General features: G+C 40.4%; 1 long non-coding RNA gene across 1 annotated transcript; it reads left to right on the top strand.

Annotated features, from left to right (window-relative positions):
* Positions 1–7,697: 7,697 nt before the first annotated feature.
* On the top strand, positions 7,698–21,129 carry LOC130220844 (uncharacterized). Its single transcript, XR_008836237.1, has 6 exons — positions 7,698–10,424; positions 11,026–11,082; positions 13,465–13,573; positions 13,832–13,944; positions 14,150–14,240; positions 20,705–21,129. It is a non-coding gene; the product is annotated as an uncharacterized LOC130220844 (long non-coding RNA).
* The last annotated feature ends 794 nt before the right edge of the window (positions 21,130–21,923 follow it).

Below are 21,923 nucleotides of genomic sequence, written 5' to 3'. Positions count from 1 at the left end.
GGACATGAATACATCTGAGTGTTCTGATTGGCTAAATCAGACGTCTCACGTCAGCACGTTCTAGACGGGCACGCGCTCTTACCGGCAATCTTACATCTGCATTTACACAGCGCAGCATTCCAGCAAATTACCGGTAATGTTACAACTTCTCTTTCCGGAAAATAACCGAAACGAATTTACCGGTACTTCCAAAAAGGACCTGTTCACACATACAGACCTTTCCGGAAAATTACCGGTAATATATATATACACACATACACACACACGCACACACACACATATATATATAATGCAGATGTGAATTTGTGTTTTATTAGATAACTAAAAGTGTTTTGTAAATATTTGTGGATATTGCATGTTTTGTGATTGTTTGTCAGTTCTGATGTCTCCACATAGTTTTTACTGTTTTAGCTAACAGTGAAGTTTATCAAAACTGACTGCCAAATCTGTGCAATAGCACTATATGTGTATAATATTTCAAATGAACAGCAGTTTTGTAAAGTGTTTTGACTTTTAGTTCATGTAAGTGCAGTTCAGTATGTTGACTGTCTAGTCTTAAAGACTTTAAACATCAAAATAAAGCTGTTACATTTCTCATAATTGTCTTTAGTTTCATTCTGTTCATAATTTAGTTTCATAACACATTAATACTTTAGTAAACAGATCAACTCAGTGCAAAAACACTTAATGGATCAACACCACCTCGTCCTCTGAGCTGAATCTCTGTGCTGAACCTGGATAATAGAAAAGCTGCTGGTAAGTGTTGGACTCAATTCTGAACTCAAATCTTTATAACATTTCAGAAATTGTGTCAACAAAGGTAGTAAGTAGCCACTAGAGGGCAGTGTCTAACAACGAGAGTGAATTTAGTAAAGGAGAGAAAAGAGAAAACTGCTGCTTTTGACTGATGAACATTCTAATGTGACATTAATTTCAAATAAACAGCTGATGTAGTCCAGGCAGGGTTTAAACGCATTATCCTATGAAGTTATTATTACAAATAACCCTATAAATAATGGTATTAATCTTTAAAATCAGATTTTTTTTCACAACATGCAAATAGTTTTTCACAACATTTTTTCACTAAAGAAATGCTAAAATTAAATCAAGCTTGTAATCATATGTAGTGATTTTATGACTCTGGTATGAACTTTACTAGTTTTACTGTATGAACCTCTACACTCAAAATAATTGTTGACTAACTTTGTCAGCAGATTCCACATGACTGAATTGAGTTGCATTTAAATAGCAACATTTATTTCAGTAAACCGAAGTTAAATTACATAAAGTGAATGCATTTTTGATTAGTTTAGTCAATTTAACGTTGTCGATTTTGCATGTTGTATTTTTTTGCTAATTTATTCATATATAATTAACCACGCCTATTTTAATTTCACACACTTGTAAAAGAAATCATTGGTGTAACTTAGTTAACTTAGTTAACATTTTTAAAATTTTATTTCTCTTTGGACCAAAAAGATTCAATAACTTTAATTTAAATAATCTCATTTTTAAAATGATCTCAGTTCAGTGTAATGCCATTGCACGCGCACAGTGGGGGAAATAAGTATTGAACACGTCATCATTTTTCCTAGAAAACATATTTCTAAAGTTGCTGTTGACTTGAAATTTGCCCCAGATGTTGATAACAACCAAAGAAATCCATATATGCAAAAAAAACAATATTAATTATTTGACAAATTAAGTTATACGTAATAAAATGAAATGACACAGGGGAAAAAGTATTGAACACATGAAGAAAGTGAGCTGTAGAAAGGCAGTGAAAGCCCTGAAAGCAGCTGAAATCTCTCAGAAGTTCTTCAGCAACCCTCTGCTCTTCCTTAGTGTTAATGAATATCAGCTGCTTCAGTCCAACATCTACATTAGCAGGAGGATGAAGATGAAATTAGGGTGGATATTTCAGCAAGACAATGATCCAAAACACAGCCAAGGAGACTCTTAAATGCTTTCAGAGAAAGAAAATCAAGCTGAAGAATGGCCCAGCCAGTTGAATCCAATATATAAAAATAAAGATTTGATAGAGGAGGCCCACAGAACCATCAAGATTTTTACGCTGTGTTGAACTCACACCTGAGCAATGCATGTGACTTCACTCTCCATATGAGAGAATGTTTTGTTTTATTTTTATGTTTGTATTGTTTGGGTTTTTACCAAAATCTGGTTCAATTCCATGTTATCAGCTCCTCTAGAAATATTATTCCCAGGAAAAAATTAATTTCTCGCTGTATATGGTGGCTCACTGATTTGTTTGTGATGCTTTGTGGTTGATGCAAACAGTACCTTTAGCATTAGTAAAATGAGACAAAACTTTAGTTAAACTACACACAAAATACTAAAATCATATAAATAATTGTAAATACTGTACTATACTGACCAGCCTTTACAATATATTTTATTCATAATTCAAAGATTTCGAAATTGTAAATAAATAAATGGAAAACCAAATAATAAACTATATAATATTGACACATCTGAATGTATCTGACAGTTTGGCAATGTACATGTATGTCTACAGAGGCTGATTTACTGTGATATTAATTTTGTTTAATTATTTATTAATGCTGTAAACAACTTTGTCTCTTCTAACAGGTAGAATTCTTACAATGTAAGTGTGTATCTTCACTCAACACAGCTCTTATGTGTGCATGAATGTATGATTCTGTACATAACACAAAACATTCGACTCTGTACATAATGGTAAATCTATAATGTTGTTTTCTAATGCAGGTCTACAGTCAAAGTGAGTCCCCTCATATACATCAACTCGAGGTAATGTGTCTATAGGGATAGTTCACCAAAAAATGAAACTCTGTTTATTTTTCCTCTGTTCTGTTGAACACAAAAGATGTTTTGAAGAATGTTGGAAAACGATTGCCACTGATCAAACACTATGAATGTTAATGGTTACAGGTTTCCAGGTTTCTTCAAAATATCTTCTTTTGTAGCAAGTTGAGTGTGAGTAAATGATGACAGAACTTTAATTTTTGGGTGAACTATCCCTTTAATTACATTTGATGTATCAGCTGATCTGCAGTATACAGTAAGGGTTTGCCATATTGGTGTAGAGTACAGATGTGCTGATGACAAATAATTATTTTGTTTTGTGTACAAAGCACAGCGGAGAATCATGAAATGGAGAATCTGCCTGAACCTGATTCTGTTTCACAGAGACTGAAATGAGACTGAAAACTGAATCGTAAAGCACAGGATTTGGTAATATTCCATTATGAATAGCTTGGACAATTTAATATCAGTTGCTGAGACATTTTCAAAGCTAACCATGTCTGTTGTATTATCAGTCTATTACGTATCATAAACCGAATAAGGTACAGCTTATCATATTGTGAATTGAGCAATGTCAGTTTATTCATTTTTTTTAGTTAAAATGAGGGAGCTGAACGAGTTTATTCAATGCTTTTGTAGCTACTGCATCAATGCTCAGTAATTGTTAGCGTCTTTTATTCTGTCATTGTCAACTCAGACTCATTATGGATACGTACCCTTGTATACATTTCTGTAGAGAGTGAAATACGTCCCAGAAGGTATGTATTTTGCAGTTTTTGTTTTCTCGAATCCACAAGAGGCCGCTGTGTGCGCTTTTTAAGATCTCAAGTTTCTCTCGCAGGTGCCATTCACTCCTGCTGTTCTCACTTAAATCCACCAGAGGCCGCTGTCGACTGACTAACTGACCAATCGACTGACTGGCTAGTTTCCCCCACCGATTTCCCCCATCCCTCTTCTGTTAACCCAAGTGATGGTATTTTCAAAAGCACTGATTGAGCTGAGCACCCCTTTCCCTAAACCCTACGTTTTCAAAAGCAATCCAGAAAAAAAGTCCCCGCGGCTGCCTGATTTTTACCACGCTTTCAGATTTTACCACATTCTTACCCTGTTATTTTTTTGTTTCATTTATTTTTTTGGCTTTTGTCTTATCTGCTTTCTGGAACCGTTCTTTGCCAGAACCAAACCCAGTCGTCGTGGTCAACTCTGCTCTGCATCTCAAGTCCTTCAGTGTATGCAGTGTGCTACTCAGCAAACTGGTAACTGCAGAAAAGCCGTCGACATAGAGGTAAGCAGTTGTTAACGTTAGCACAAAAAGAAACAGAAGCCGTCTCGTAGCATTTGTTTTAAAGACAAAATGCAGCCATACGTATCTGGCTACATAATTCGTGCTCTCCAGAAATGTATACGGGGCTATGTATTTACAATTGGACTGTGTTGGTCATTGTCCTGAATATTTGATCGTCATATTTACAGTTCAAGCAAATGGTGGAAAATGTTTTGGCTGTGCTAGATTTTTATTGTCTATGCAGATTTACAGTTGAAGTCAGAATTATTAGCCCCCATTTTATTTATTATTATTTTTATATTTCCCAAATGATGTTTAACAGAGTAAGGAAATTTTCACAGTATGTCTGATAATATTTTTTCTTCTGAAGAAAATCTTATTTGTTTGTTTTCCGGCTAAAAAAAAAATGTTTGAATTAAAAAAAAAAAAAAACTATTTTAGGGTCAAAATTATTAGCCCCTTTAAGCTGTATTTTTTTTTTCAATAGTCTACAGAACAAACCATCATTATACAATAACTTGCCTAATTACCCTAACCTGCCTAGTTAACCTAATTAACCCAGTTAAACGTTTAAATGTCACTTTAAGCTGTATAGAAGTGTCTTGAAAACTATCTAGTCAAATATTATTTACTGTCATCATGACAAAGATAAAATAAATCAGTTATTAGAAATGAGTTATTAAAACTATTATTTTTAGAAATGTGTTGAAAAAAGTCTTCTCTCTGTTAAACAGAAATTGAGGAAAAAGAAACAGGGGGAGCTAATAATTTATTAGTTTTGACAAAATGAACAATTCCATTTAGGTGAATTACATAAATACTTGCCTACAGTACTCACATGTAGTAAGTCAGTCTGGCTTCTACAGCCTTTGGAATAATAAAAAAGTAGGTGAATTACTGTAAATATATTTCTAAAATAGTTGTGTTGTAAGGGGATGTTGGTAATTTCTGTAGAAAGTTCGTCAGGGAACTAAGAAAATAAGACTTTTCGTAACATGTCCAGTTATTGCTAAATTGTATATGCCCTAAGTTAGTTTTCTTTATGTAAATAAATTGTGCATGTGCTGGTCTGTACAAGTAGTACTTGTACAGTATGTATAGTATAACGATAGTGTATCATTCTGGTGTCTGTGAGCCTTCAGCAAAACCTTGGAAGTCATTGTTCATGATTTATTTTGTTACAGTATATGAAAAATCGTTATATGTCTCTACCCACAGTTATTCAACATCGACGTTTTAACACACAATGGGGAGTTGGCAGATGGCCCCTTGCGCGTCATGCGCTCTTATGGCTCGTCTTTGAAGCTCTCATACTGTATCATATTACTCCATGAAAGTTCTCATTTTAATAATCTTTTATGACTGACATCTTTGACTAAATTCAATGCACGGTGGACATTATTACCTACATGTATATGTCACTAGTCTCTCAGCCCGACACACTCCACTTGCTCTCTCCCCTCCCCTTTTTTCACACACACACACACCCCTCCTCCTCAGAGGACACTACACCAAAACAAAAGTCCTCAACAGAAACATTCAAAAACAGAAAACAATGCATATCAAACAAACAGCTTCACATATCTATCTATCTATCTATCTATCTATCTATCTATCTATCTATCTATCTATCTATCTATCTATCTATCTATCTATCTATCTATCTATCTATCTATCTATCTATCTGTCTGTCTGTCTGTCTGTCTGTCTGTCTGTCTGTCTGTCTGTCTGTGCTATTTTAAACTGCTTTTATCTATCTATCTATCTATCTATCTATCTATCTATCTATCTATCTATCTATCTATCTATCTATCTATCTATCTATCTATCTATCTATCTATCTATCTATCTATCTATCTATCTATCTATCTATCCATTGATCACTGAAGGATGTTGAACTTTATTCTCCTGTGTCCTTTTGCGCATGCAGTCGAGAATAACACAGATGTAAAACTATATTTCCTTCAGTCTGAGGCTATTCACTTTATTTTTGGAGTTTGAAAGGCTCATACATTTAGCATAAACACAGTCCAGGAAAACTATCAAGTTTACCTAAAGACTACAGACTTGTCTCTTTGCGAGACTGATTGACATACAGGCAGCCAATCGGCATTCGCTGAGTCACAGGCAGCCAATCAGCGTGCAGGAAAATATCCCGCCCACAGCGATTAATATGAGTTCAGTTGAAGAGTGTATTTAAATCTCAACGGAGAAGTGCTGATGGACGCCAAACTTTGTCGCTGCATGAATATCTCTACTTACAGGTGTTATGCGTCTAATTAAGGTAAGTGTATGTATTGTTTGCGGTGTGATATACTTCTCTGTTCCGATTATTTTGCGGTGTGCTCTGCCTTAACACATGTGGTCAATGCTAATATACATCATTAGGTAAATATTTTTACCGTTATCAGTTACTCATAGTTGTTATTCTGTTGAACACAAAGGAAGCCATTTTGAGGAAAGCTGAAAAAACATTGACTTCCATAGTTGGAGAAACAAATGCTTTGGAAGTCAATGATTATAGATTTCCAGCTTTCTTTAAAATATCAGAAACAGAAAAATTGAACTCAAACAAGTTTTGAACAAGTGAATGTTTAGTAAACGATGACAGGTTTAGGTGAAGTATCCCTTTAATGCTCAGAAAATATCCAGACAGATCACGGATTTAATGTTTTGACACACAGTTGATGCTAATTTAATGTATAAAACATAGCAAGTTTTGTTTCTTTTAATTCATGAACCCTTTTCCCAAGACGATGATGACACGTTTAAGGGACATCAGCATCTTAATCCTTGATAGATTTTAAGTTTTAGGATTTTTTTTTTACATTTGTACCTTTTCTATGCATGTTTATGTATGCATTATATCATATTTGTGTCTAATAATTTTTTTATTCTTTTTTGTTTTGTTTTTACTTACAAAAAATACAGAATTATACAGTAATATACAATAATGTATGCCAGAGTGTACATAAAAACAGCCAGTAATTAAACATCTTATGTATATGAAACTTCTCCATAATAATAAAAAGTTGTACTAGGAAGGTACATTTTTAGCATATATTGACGTAACAAATGCAAATATCAAAATTTTGTAAATTGAATACAATATTTGTTTTCCTTCTAAGAAAATTTTTCACATCCACCCAGAAAGTCTGTGTGTACATACAATCACAAAACATATGGACAATAGATTCCTTTTCCATGCAGCAAAAATCACAGAAATAATCAATATCTTTAAATCTTTATCAAATTAAATCTCTCTAAAAGCTCTTTAGCTGGACTTACAATGTAAAAGGTTAAATGTAACTAATTTTACTTTGTTATTTATACACACACACACACACACACACACGCACACACGCACACACACACACACACATATATATATATATATATATATATATATATATATATATATATATATATATATATATATATATATATATATATATATATATATATATATACTGTGTATATATATATATATATATATATATATATATACTGTGTATATATATATATATATATATATATATATATATATATATATGGCATTTCATAAGAACGCCAAAGAGACTTCAGTTGTTTTATTAATGATTATTAATCATAACCCATTATGATGAACGATCAATCATTCTGAACAACAACAAAAAGCAAAAAACACTGATCAACTGGTCTTTAAACAGAAGAAAACCAGGAACCTAATTTTTCCAAAATATTTTACACATTATATGTACATTATATGGGCTGGACATTGGCACAGTGGGTAGCACGTTCGCCTCACAGCAAGAAGGTCGCTGGTTCGAACCTCGGCTGGGTCAGTTGGCATTTCTGTGTTGAGTTTGCATGTTCTCCCAGTGTTCACATGGGTTTCCCCCACAGTCCAAAAACTTTTGGGACCGGTGAATTGGGTAGGCTAAATTGTCCGTAGTGTCTGTATGTGAATGGATGTTTCCCAGTGGGTTGCAGCTAGAAGGGCATCCTCTGCCAGAAACATATCTGGATAAGTTGCCTGTTCATTCTGTAAGACCTTTTCAGGTCTAGGGATGTGACTGCAACAGAAAATAAATGATTGGTGTGAGAGAGAGAGAGAGAGAGAGAGAGAGAGAGAGAGAGAGAGAGAGAGACTCCTCAAACAGAATGGCTAGAGACTTAAACAAGGTCAAATCAACAAAAGAGACGTTTATTTACATATAACAAAGAAAACAGGGTATTAATTCAGAAGGGGGCAAGGCCAAAAAAAAAAGCTATCTCCTAATATGAAATCTGAAATAAAAAGAAACAAAAATACATAAACCAACTCCCTCTACTAACATAAACAGGAGAAAACCGATTCAAAACAAAATGGCACCCACCTTCCTACTTAACCCTCAAAATAATCAAACAAATCAACCAGACTCACTTCTCTTTGGGTGAATTATTAGACATTAACAAGAATATCAGTGAAAGCAGAAGTATGACTTCAATAGCTTCACCACACAGTAACTGTTCAAGTCAAATCAAATCTTGAAAGCTCTAACAAACACCAGGTCTGTATGTGGAGAAGAGCTCAGCCAGTGCATAATCTAGCCACCATAAACAATGGTTTGAAGTGTAGATCAGGTTAAATACTCTCTCTCCTCTCCCAACAGCAAGTCACTGGAAAGATTTAATGATCTCTACCAGGTGGACACAGTTACCTGCAGGGAGAGAAAGAGACACACACAGAGAGAGAGAGAAAGGAATTAAGGTGCGGTCACACTTGGCTTTTCCTCCCATAGACTTCCATTCATACGCACGCGAATGCGTCAGACCGGAAACGCAGGGTCATGCATTAAATTTCGCATGTTGCTGCAGTACAAAGTTCAAGCTTGGTGAACTCTAACCTGCGAAATCGCATCACTTGACTGCGTGAGACCAATCGAGGATCAAAACAGGACCTCTCTGGACAGAAATTTAAAACATGGAGCAAATCTTTTTTAATGTCTAATCATCTTGTTTAATCCCGCCCATTTTCGCAGCGCCGCACGACAGAATTTCGCACACACAAAGCCCAGTGTGACCGTAGCTTAACACAAAAGCACATTGTGCACACCAAAAGATACATCTCAGGACGTAACAATTCCACTGTGGCGACCCCAGATTAATAAAGGGAAAAGAAAATGAATGAATGAATGAATGAATGAATGAGTACATTATATGGCCCACTTTCTTACAAATAAATCATTTTAAAAAATGCATAAATAACGCAAACAAATCACTAGAAACATTGGTTGAGCGTGAAAGTCTCTTCAGCTAGAAAAGGATGTCGAGCTTGGCACTGGCTGCGTCTTTATAGCATGACTGATTTTCATTGATGCCAGCTGTGCACGCTGACGCTGCCAACTCATTGGCATTTCATTGGCCCGTTTTTATACTCTTTTAGATGATTAGTTTTTGACGAAATCCCCATAGTGGAAGTTTCCACATAGCATAACAAACCAAAGATCAAAATGTGTGGTGGAAAAAAACGTATACTGTATAATAATGTCTATGAATGTGGATTTAAGGACAGGTAGGTTGTGTAATTTATGACAATTTCCCTACTTCATATGTGATTTTTATTTTAAAATTTTAATTTATTTTCCTGCGACAAATATTGTGATGAAAACAGTTTAACAAGATAAGTCTAACAGTATTCGGGTACAGAAACTGAATAATCACAATGCAAAAACATGCTTTTCTTACTGTGTTTTGTCTCGTTTCTTGTCCAAATATCAAAATTTCTTAGATCAAGTAAAAAAATTGTTATGTTTTTCCCACCTGAAGAAATAAGTAAAAATTAAGAGTTTTTCCTTAAAACAAGCTAAATTATGTGCCACTGGGGTAAGTGAAATAATCTTGTTTTTGCTTTTAAATGTAGATATTTGGACTAGAAAATGTAAGAAAAAACGTTTCTTTTTTCGTTGTTGTATAAATCGGATAAATTCCATATAAATACAGTGAGGACACAATTCTGTAGCTCCTGGTCAACTATAATTCAGACTCAACATTGCAGATCTTTGCAATGTGACTATTGCAGATGTGCACATTGCGATGTCGATGCTAAAACAATATATTGTACAGCCCTACTGTTGATCATATTTTTAACATCTTGTTTTAAAGCTGAAACATTAACAAAGTTTTGATTAGTCCTTCATATAACAGATGTCAAAGAAAAAGTTTTTTCTATTTCTCTAGAAATATTACTAAATAGTAAAGCTAATTATGTAATGTTTTATTATACAGTCTTGTTTTATTTTGTAATATACAATCCTAAAATCACTTTTTGTCTCAACTCACAGGGATCCAAACATGGCTGCAGTCATGTCAGGTTAGTATCATGTTTAATGTGATTGTAATTAATTAATGTCATGTTATGGTCTTCTGTTTTGATGTATTAGTGTGGATGCAGAATCACACAACACTTTTTACTAGAATTCTTGTTTCGCTTATGATGAAGTAATATCTTAAACCAAAATCTTTAATACTACAGGGTGCTTTAAAGTTATCATGCTTCATTACTAAAGTATTTATTTTCCATGCTTTAAATTTCTGTTTGTTCTTGTGTTCTTGTGTTTTTAGTAAACAGTAAATGTATAATAGTTTGAGCGTCTCTATGTGAACCAGCATATGTGTCAATAGCTGCATTAATGTCATAATATAAATGTTAAGCTTGAGTTAAAGCACACAAAGCAAACAGTCCAACAACAGACTATGTTGTGAAAATAAGCAGTCTTCTCTCTTGGTACTTGGGACATTTGTTATGACTCTTTAGTTCACCCCACATGATTCAGATAATGAGGAAAGCGGTGCACTTCACTGTGTTTGTCAGATATGAGAGACATATGAAATGTGCAGTGCTGCGAGTCCCCATGTAGGACCAGGACTGAAAACCACTGGTGTAAATGTAACTTTGTTTTTTGTGAACACAGAAGGCAGTGAGATCTTGTCAAACTCCAGCTGCTGGATCACAGAATCAGGACATTCAGGTTAGTACCAAACTTATTGATTTGTTTATCTGAAATATTATGAAAACTTACTCATGATGTTAGTCAAAATCAGAGCTTTCTCAATGTTTCTCCTTTCTGGTTTTGGAGAAACTGATCAGTAAATCTAGAGAGAGAAGAAGAGAGACAGTTGATGTAGTTGAAACCAGAAGTTTGCATACACTGTATAAAAAGGCTCGTAACCATTTTAAAAAAGTCAGATGTTAATGTGAGTAAACTTGTTCTCTTTTAAGTAAGTTAGGATTATCAAATATGTATCTGTTATGGTTAATAGCAGAATAATGAGAGATATATTTTTTGAGAAATTGGTATAACTTTTCTTGAGTCAAGTTTACATACAATAAGATTATTATGCCTCTGAAAAAGCTTAGATGATGGTGTCAAGGTTTTGGAGGTTTCTGATTGGCTAATTTGACAACATTTGAGTTAATTGGAGGCACAACTGTAGAATAGTATTTAAGGAAAACCTCAAACACACTATTCCTTGTGTGACAACATGGGAAAATCAACAAGCCAGAATCAACTAAAAAGCCAGATTACAATTTGCCAAATTACACTGGGAAAACGACAAATTTTTGGAGACATGTCCTGTGGTCTGATGGAACTAAGATTGAACTGTTTGACCATAATGACAAGTGTGACATTTGGAGGACAAAGGGGAAAGCTTAGGAACACCATCAACTGTGAAGTATGGGGGCAGCAGCATCATGTTGTGGGGCTGTTTTGCTGCAGGAGGGACTGATCCACTTCACAGCATAGATGGCATCATGAAGAATGAACATTATGTAGAAATACTGAAGCAACATCTCGAGACATCAGCCAGGAAATTAACACTTGGCCACAAATGGGTCTTCCAAACAACTCTTGACCCTAGCCATACTGCCAAATTAGTTCAAATGTGCTTTAAGGACAGCAGAGTGAATGTTTTGGAGTGGCCATCACAAAGCCCTGAGCTCAATCCTATAGAAAATTTGTGGGCAGAGTTGAAAAAGCTTGTGCGAGCAAGCAAATCTGACTCAGTTACACCAATTCTGTCAGGAGGAATGGGTCAAAATTCTGTCAAACTATCGTGAGAAGCCTGTGGAAGGATACCCAAAACATTTGACCAAAGTTCTACAGTTTAAAAGCAAAGCTAAAAAAATACCAAGGAAATGTATGTTAACTTTTGACTGTGTAGAAATTAATAAAAAAAATCTCAAAAAAAACATTCTCTCATTATTCTGGCATTAAGCAAATGTAAATCATTTAGGTAATCTTAACGGACCTAAAATAGTAAACGTTTAGTATGATTTACCATCAGACATTTAAAAAAAATAGTTATGTCCCTTCTTTTAGAGTGTATGTAAACTTCTGCTTTCAACTGTACTAGCAGAAATAAACAAAAAAAAAGCATTTATATATCATAATTTAAACAGAGAAACTATGTGTTTTTGATATTTAAAATGCATGTTTAAAATATACAGAAAGATTTTGATAAAATACACAATTCTGAGAGTCTAATCAATAACAGTAATATACTGTAAAGATAATAAAGGTGTCTTGGTGATTTTGTTGTTTTAGTGATATTGCAGTTTACTGTGAAAGCTGAGACTAAATGCAGAAAGCTGCAAAGGTTAAATGCAGTAAAACAGCTTCCATCTGATGTGTTTAAGAGTATAAAATTCTGCCAAGATTTCAAAGCATTCAATTGTCACTTTATTTTCCCATAACTACTTATAAATAAAGTGAAGTGATACATCGTGGTAATGATTACAATCTCATACTACTAGAATTCTTATAATTAAAGATGGCAATTCTGAGTGTGAGACTGTTTAAACCTCAGAGTTAAGAATAATAAATGTCTTATTTCATTTGACCTAATCTAAGGCTGTGATAAGAATCAGTTTTAGCAGTTTTTCTATTTGTCTATTCTCTTCATTTATTTCTTGATTATCTTTGCGTGATTCTGCTTGCTAAAAGCAGCTGTTGTTTATCACTAATAATCATCATCTAAATATTCAATTAATCATCTCATCAACTTCAACGCTGCCTTAATTTTATATGGGGTAGTGTGTATACTACAGGATTTTTCAGTGGGCATAATCTGTTTGCTGATTTCAATCAGGCACTGCAGTATGTGCTGATACCTACATTTGATTTTTAATCTTGCAAATATTACTTTCATCAACAGAGTCGATTTCTCCAAAAGAAATGAAAAAATGAAAACATTCAACATGAAAAAACATTTTTTAATGAAAAAAACAAGTTTTGTAGTTGTTTAAATTTGGTCATTTGCTGGAAAAACTGCTGCCACTTATCAGATTATTGTCTACAATTACTGAAAATGTTTAAGGATTTATAGTGTACATCTTATCCTGAACCCAGAATGCAGAAGATTCTGATGGAACTCCAGCCAGTGGATCAAACCAGAACCAGAACCCAGCAGATTCACAAGAAACAAGTCCTTTACTGAATCCTGAAGATCATGAGTCTGGTAAGAGTTATGCGATAGAGGAAAATCTGCCTGATTCAGTAGAAACATGAACATTATCAACATAGATAAAACACCTTTTTATCTAACTTTGTGTTTATTTAACATTATGTTTATTTATTTGTCATGAATGCAGACAGAGATTACGCATGCTTAGTGTAGTCTGGAAAAAGTGAATAGCAAAGTTCTTTTAAAATCTATTCCCACAAATCATTAATAAGTCTGCATGATTTTTCATTTATACTTACTTCATTGCTGCAGGGATGAAACTAAAGAAAGAGACATGGAAATGTGTGGTGTTGTGTGACTACACTCCTGAAAAAGACGACGAGCTGAAGCTGGTTACAGGAGAAACCATAGAGATTCTCATGAAGGTATTTATTCAGTGTTTTACTGTTTACTCCTTTTCTTTAATCTATCATCTGTGTGAACATTAACAAAATGGTTCAGTTAATTTTAAATCTGCCAGAGAGAGAAATTAATCAGAAATGTTTGTGTTTCCAAATTAGATGTTAAACTTGGAGAATGTTCTGTTGCTATTCTAATGTAAATAAATGTAATTCACTGTTTGTCTTGTAGGATGAAAATAGTTGGTGGATGGGACAGATAAATAATCAAATAGGACTATTTCAAGCAAATAATGTAAAAGAAATTGCTGTCTCTTCGGAAGGTAAGGCTATAGTGAAACCGGACATGTTTGTCATCATCAGCTGTGCTGAATTATTTTTCATTATAAAGTACCTTTGTTTGTTTGTTTGCTTTGATTTGTGTGGCTACAAGCAGCCCGTTGTGTGTTACAAAGAAAGATTGAGTGATGCTTGGTCTAACAACAAACGCTACGGTTACTAAAGTAACCTTTCGTTCCCTGAGGGGGGGAACGGAAATGCTATGTGGAAACTTCCACTATGGGGATTTCGTCAGAAACCAATCATCTGAAAGAGTATAAAAACGGGCCAATGAGTTGGCAGCGTCAGCGTGCACAGCTGGCATCAATGACAATCAGTCATGCTATAAAGACGCAGCCAGTGCCATGCTCGACATCCTTTTCTAGCTGAAGAGACTTTTACGCTCAACAGCTAAGGGACAATCGTTGTGGCTAAGGAACATAGCATTTCCGTTCCCCCCCTCGGGGAACGAAGGGTTATTTTAGTAACCGTAACGTTCCCCTTCGGATGGGGAACTCCAATGCTATGTGGAAACTTCCACTATGGGGAAATCTATGGAAAACGCCACAACGAAAGAACCTTACTGCGTCCCTGGCGAAGGGTGTGCCACGCAGTAGAGCGAGCGCACCTACAACGCCCCGAGACACAGTCTTCCAACGTGTCCCCTGGCCCTCACTTACCTGTTCAGAAACAGTTATATTTTTCGGGGAGTCGCAATAACCCAGTAAAATAGGTTTTAATACGACAGTACGTTGGGAAAGCGTTCAGTCCCGATAGGGAGGACGCTGCGGAGCTCACCTGCTACCCAGAGGGGAGACCTGGTGACAACCTATGGACTAGCCCAGAGATGGGGAGTCCTTGCATAAGGATGGTTAGCGGGGAGGGAAGACACGAGCCTGCCCTAGAAGGGGGGACTATACCGTGGCTGAGTGAACGTATGGGATCGCCAGCGGGGATCACGCATAACAGGCACCTATACCCAGAATGCGGGCTGACCAGCGGGCATGCCGACAACGTAACGGGCCAACACCTGACTCCTCCGCTGAGTCAGGTGCTGGGGGCCTCGGAAGGACTCTGCAGGGTTCGCCAAAGAAATGGGGAACTAAACTGACAAAGCTGAAAAAGCGCACGTATCTCCGGGTTAGGGAGAGTGGCGCAGCAAGCGTGTTTCGACACCTCAACCGAATCGTTTCCTCAATCACCAAGGGTTACCTAATACCCTTGAGGAAACCGGCTCCACTCGCAGATTGTAACCTTGCAAATGTATTGGGTGTCACCCAACCCGTAGCTCTACAAATGTCTGTCAGAGAGGCGCCGCGTGCTAACGCCCAGGAGGATGCTATGCTCCATAGTGGAGTGCGCTCTCACCCCCGGGGGACACGGCTCACCCTGGCCCAAAGGTGAGGGAGATGGCATCCACTATCCAGTGGGCCAACCTCCGTTTAGAAACGGCACTTCCCATCTGCCGACCACTGTAATGGACAAAGAGCTGGTCAGAGGATCTAAGGCTCTGAGTGTGGTCCACATATATTCGCAAAGCTCGAACAGGACACAACAATGAAAGGGCTGGGTCTGCCTCCTCCGCGGGCAGCGCTTGCAGGCTCACTACCTGATCCTTAAACGGCGTGGTAGGAACCTTGGGCACATAGCCGGGCTGGGGTCTCAGGACAACGTGAGAGTAGGCCGGCCCGAATTCTAGGCACGAGTCACTGACCGAAAATGCCTCCAGGTACCTAACCCTCTTAACCGATGCCAACGCGACCAGCAGAGCTGTCTTCAAGGACAGAAATCTCAAGGATACTGAGTCGAGTGGTTCGAAGGGATCCCCACGTAGGCTCGTAGCACTACCGCGAGATCTCAAGAGGGTATGAGAGGGGGGCGGGGTGGAAACATCCGCCTCGCACCTCTGAGGAACGGGATGATGAGGTTATGCCTCCCCACGGTGCCGCCATCCACGCATCATGATGAGCGGAGATGGTGGCCATGTAAACCCTCAGTGTGGAACGCGACAGCCTTCGCTCCACCTGTCCTGAAGGAAAGAAAGCACAACACTGATCTGGCAAGATCGGGGGTCTTCTCGGCGAGAAGCGCACCACTCAGTGAATAGACTCCACTCCAGGGCGTAGGCATGCCTCGTAGAGGGTGCACTAGCCTGAGTGATGGTATTAACCACCGCCACCGGTAGGTTACCTAAGTCTTCCTCGTCGCGTCTTATGGACCCCACATGGAGGTTCTACAGAACTAAGCGAGGGTGCCAGATGGTGCCCTGTCCCTGAGAGAGTAGGTCCTCTCTCAAAGGGACTCGCCAGGGGGGGCGTCGCGTGGAGGGAGAGTTCTGATATCCAGGTCCGGTTGGGCCAGGGGCGCAACTAGCAAGACCTCCCCCTCGTCCTCCCTGACCTTGCACAGAAACTGCGCGAGTAGGCTCACTGGGGGGAGTGCATACTTACGCATGACTCGGGGTGGAGCCGCCATTCTCCCGGGGGAGGAGCTGCCGTGAGAGCCTGTTGGCCGCACTGTTGAGCCCATCCGGGGTGTGAATAGCAAGCCGCGTATGACTCCAGAGGAGCAGACGGCGAGCGAGCTGAGACATGCAGCGGGAGCGTATACCCCCCATACGGATGGAATACGCTACCGCGGCCGTGCTGTCCGTCCTGACCAGCACGTGTTGCCCCCTCAGCACCGGTAAAAAGCGGCGCAGAGCGAGAAACACTGCCAACAGCTCTAGGCAGTTGATATGCCAATGCAGCTGGGTTCCCCTCCACAGGTCCGCAGCAGCATGCCCGCTACACACGGCCCCCCCCACCCCATACTGGAGGCATCTGCCGAAACGACAGCCTGCCTGGACGCCTGACCTAGGGGCACACTGGCCCGTAGGAAGGAGGGGTCCTTTCCAGAGGGTGAGGGTGCGGTGACACAGCACAGTGACAGTCACTCGGTGTGTGCCATGCGCGTCTGGGGACCCGATCGTGAAGCCAATGCTGTAGTGGTCTCATATGGAGCAATCCGAGCGGCGTGGCCGCGGCTGCGGATGCCATATGCCCCAGGAGCCTCTGAAATAATTTCAGGGGGACCACTTTTTTTCCTGTCGAACTCTCTCAGACAGTTCAGCATTACCTCGGCGCGCTCTCGTGAGAGGCGCGCCTCCATAGTGATCGAGCCCAGCTCCAACCCGAGAAAGGAGATGCTCTGCACGGGGGCGAGCTTGCTCTTTTCTCGGTTGACCTGAAACCCCAATGGGCGGAGGTGCCGGAGTATCCTTGTCTCTGTGCATAATCAATTGCTCCCGAGAGTGGGCTAAAAATCAGCCAGTCATCGAAATAATTGTGCGTGCGGATGCCAGAGAGCTGAAGGGGCGTGAGGGCACCCTCCGCGAGCTTGGTGAAAACTCGCGGAGACAGAGAGAGCACGAAGGGGAGGACCTTGTATTGCCACGCTCGACCTTCAAACGCAAACCGCAGAAACTGCCGGTGGCGTGGAAGTGTGGAGATATGAAAATACGCGTCCTTCAGATCTATTGCTGCAAACCAATCCTGAGGACGAACGCATCGCGTGATGCGCATCTGCGTAAGCATTCCGAAGCTCAGCCTGTGAAGGTAGCGGTTCAAAATGTGCAGATATAGGATTGGCCATAGCCCACCGCTCTTTTTGGGGCACGATGAAGTGCGGGCTGTAAAACCCGCGCTCCATCTCGGCTGGAGGGCCGGCTCGATTGCATCCTTCGCCAGGAGGACAGCAATCTCCTCTCGCAAGACAGGGGCGGACGCAGGACTGACCCTGGTCGCCCGTGAACCTGGGAGGCCGTTTCGCGAACTGAATCGCATAGCCGAGTCTGGTCGTATGGATGAGCCATTGCGATGGGCTGGCCCGCGCTAACCAGGCAGGCAGAGCCCCCGCAAATGGTCCCACCCGCACGATTGCTGACGTGCCAGCGGCGGGGCAGCGTGGAGTGAGTGGGCTCATCCGGGGAGCGCTGGGGTCCCACAGGAGAGCAGGAGAGGAGATGTTCTCGTCTCGCACTCAAACTCCAGGAGAGGGGCTGGGAGTGGAGAGAAAGGAGACTGTTCTCTCGCGCTCCATGAGCCATTGGCGAAATGCACCGATCCTGCGAGCTGGAAGGCATAGCGTCCCAGACTGGCAGTGTTCGGGCTGTCACATCCGGAGGAGGGGAAAAGTGCTCTTTCACTGAGGACTTGATGGCGTTTTTTTTTTTTTTTTTTTTTTTTTAAGCCTTTGAATAACGTGCCCCGCCCTCCAGCGGGGAAAGAGCAAATTCCCTCCTCCCCAGATGGCCCGCCTCAGGGACGCTTTGCGGTCCATTTTACCGAACTTAGCGGCGCCCTGGGCGGGGGACGCTGGTTGCCTGCGTGATGCTCGGCGCAGCCGCGTGGCCGGAGGCGCAGGCGGGGGCGGCGAAGCAAAGCTGCAGGTGGGCGTCCTCTGCGAAAAAGCAGTGGATGTGGATGGCTCGGCGGGGGGGAGCGGTCATACAATCCCGCCGATAGAGACCTCACCCATCGCCTCCGACTGCTCTATCACCGGCGTGAATTCCTGGGCGAATTCCCCGCCAGTGTCGTCGAACAGGCCAGCCTGGGATATGGGTGAGTTAAGAAAGCGAACTTTGTCAACGTCACGCACATCACCAGGTTTAGCCTGAGGTGGCATTCCTGGATCACGGATGTGATCATGGTCCTTCCCAGGGCACACACAGCCGACTTTTTTTTTTTTTTTTTTTTTTTTTTTTGTAAGAGCATAGTCGGTTGCGGTGTGGAGCGCATGCTCAGTCCTGGGTCAGAACCATCCTCGCGCAGCTGGGCCAGCTCCTGCGCTTGGTAGCGCTGGTAGGTGGCCATAGCGTGCATGGTGAGGGGGAAGGCGCACGCAGCACACTGCGTGAGCCTACTGTGCCCATCCAGGAAGAAGGGGATGGGGAGGCTTAGAAGGTCTCGCCTTCATCCTCCACATCACACCCCTCTAATCGGTCCGGCTGCGGGGCTAGGGGATAAACCATCTCCAGAGCCACGGCCGAAGCAGCCTGGGGAAGCACAGCCGCAAAGTCTGCTTCTGGATTCGACGCCGCGCTCAAAGTCCCGGAGGGAGCGAGCGGGTTCGAATCCTCATCAGACCTTGACAGCCCAACCTCCAAGGATGGTGAGGATGGAAGCGCACGCAGATCGGGCAGAAAAAAGTGCCCTCAGGACTGCGTGAGTTTACTGTGCACTTCCAGGAAGAAGGGGACGGGAGGCTTTGAAGGTCTTGCCTCCTTATATCCTCCACATCACACCCATCTAGTCGGTCCGGCCGCGGGGCTGGGGGATAAACCATCACCAGACCCACGGCCGAAGCAGCCCGAGAAAGCACGGCCATCACGTCTGCTTTTTAGATGCCAACGCCGCGCTCTCCACCTCAGAGGGAGGGAGCGAGCGGGCTCGCATCCTCATCAGACAATGACAGCCCATCCTCCGATGCAGCGATGGACATCTGACCCCCGGTGTCATCAGGTGAGAGAGCGACCATCCAAGGACGGAGCGCTTCTCTTCACCTGAAGCTTGGATGGAGCGCGTGGAGGAGCGAGAGGTCCGCGGCCCGGGGGCGGCGGATTTACTCCCACTGAAACCCTCAGATCTGCCCGAGTGCCAACCGCAGTGCGGGGGACAACTGGGGTGGGTGGCTCTTTTGCAAGAGCGAGCCGCGATCTTAACTGCGCAACAGACATGACATCAGTGATGGCATGCACTGCCCGCGAGCACCGCATTAACATGCTGGACCCCCAGACATGAAACGCTGTGCTCGTGCCCATCATCCGGGGATAGGAAACCACCGCATCCAGAAACGCACGGTCGGAGTGATGTCTTGAAAAAGACATGCTGCACAACTGTGTTGCTCTTTTAGGAAAGCTTTTTTCCTATATACAAACCGCTCTTGGAGGACCGGACCCAAAGAACGCCAGGCAAGGGAGAAATACCCAGCTCGACCATCTGCCACTGCGTATACGCGCTCTGGACCGGGAGAAGCTGCTTCTCGATCTCTCTCTGTAGACACAGGTTGGAGATACCCTCAAAGACTCTCTCAGAAGCTTCGTGAAAGGCTCTGAAAGCGAAAGGATGTCGAGCATGGCACTGGCTGCGTCTTTATAGCATGACTGATTGTCATTGACGCCAGCTGTGCACGCTGACGCTGCCAACTCATTGGAATTTCATTGGCCCGTTTTTATACTCTTTCAGATGATTGGTTTCTGACGAAATCCCCATAGTGGAAGTTTCCACATAGCATTGGAGTTCCCCATCCGAAGGGGAACCTGGTTTTGTCACCAAATTTTTTTGTTTATTTTATTTATGTAAGATTTTAAAATTAACATACAAAAAGTTTGTTTATAGTATAAAGTACAGAATATTTGTCAATAAAAACATTATTATAATAATATTGATAATAATAATAGTTTAAAACATCTGTATTATTCTGAACCCAGATGCAGCAGGATCTGATGACAGTCCAGCCAGTGGATCAAACCTCTGCTGAATCAAGACAAATGAAAATCAGCTGGATTCAAGAGAAAAGGCTCTTTTATCCAACACTCAAAATCTCAGGGGATAAATGCATATGGTTTTCTCCTGTATGAGATTTTGTTTTTGTACAGTATACACATTGTGTAAATGTGTGTACATTATCTATGGGCCCTGACAAGTGCTTGATATTGCAATTACAAAATTTCATGAATTGCTCCAAAAAGGGAATTGCAGACTAAATAATTTTTGCCAGATTTATTTATTTTTTTCTATTTCTATCTTAATGAAGTGACCACAACATTTGTATTGCTTGATAACCTGATGGCTCGAAAATCATTTTTCTGGGTCATCAGAATCACTGAAATTAAATATATTTAAATCTCCAGAAGGCAGCTCTGATCTTTCTTTATTGTGTAATAAAACATTATGTCACAAGATGAAGAGAAAGAGATTTGAGTTTCACATTTTTACTGGAGTGGAAAGTACTTTTTATAATGGTTTTTTACATATTTCTTAAATATGTCAGTATCTACTGTTTATGCTAACAATCCATTTGAGATCATATAGACTGTAAGAATATTTTCATCACCATTCCTTTACACTCTGAGGACATGCCCATGACCCCAATAATGCCCTTTCATCATAAAAGCGACAGGACTACAAACTGACTTCATTTGCATATGGTGATATGTGTTTGACGAGGCTGCATGTGGATTAAAGCTTATATTTAGTGTTGGGGAAAGTTACTTTTGAAAGTAATGCATTACAATATTGAGTTACTCCCCAAAAAATAACTAGTTGCATTACTTAGTTACGTTTTATGCTCAGTAATGCGTTCCCAGGTGAAAAAAAGTGTACTTCAGTACACTAAAAATATACTTATTTCATTTGACCTAATCTAAGGCTGTGATAAGAATCAGTTTTAGCAGTTTTTCTATTTGTCTATTCTCTTCATTTATTTCTTGATTATTTTTGCGTGATTCTGCTTGCTAAAAGCAGCTGTTGTTTATCACTAATAATCATCATCTAAATATTCAATTAATCATCTCATCCACTTCAACACTGCCTTTATTTAATTTTATTTGGGGTTGTGTGTATACTACAGGATTTTGCAGTGAGCATAATCCCTTTGCTGATTTCAATCAGGCAGTACAGTGGACTCTATTTTGAGGATCCATGTGC

This window comes from Danio aesculapii, chromosome 3, assembly GCF_903798145.1.
Source record: "Danio aesculapii chromosome 3, fDanAes4.1, whole genome shotgun sequence".
NCBI classification, from domain to species: domain Eukaryota; kingdom Metazoa; phylum Chordata; class Actinopteri; order Cypriniformes; family Danionidae; genus Danio; species Danio aesculapii.
The sequence above is the reverse complement of the archived record's forward strand: the minus strand, read 5'-3'. Positions and strand labels throughout refer to the sequence as shown.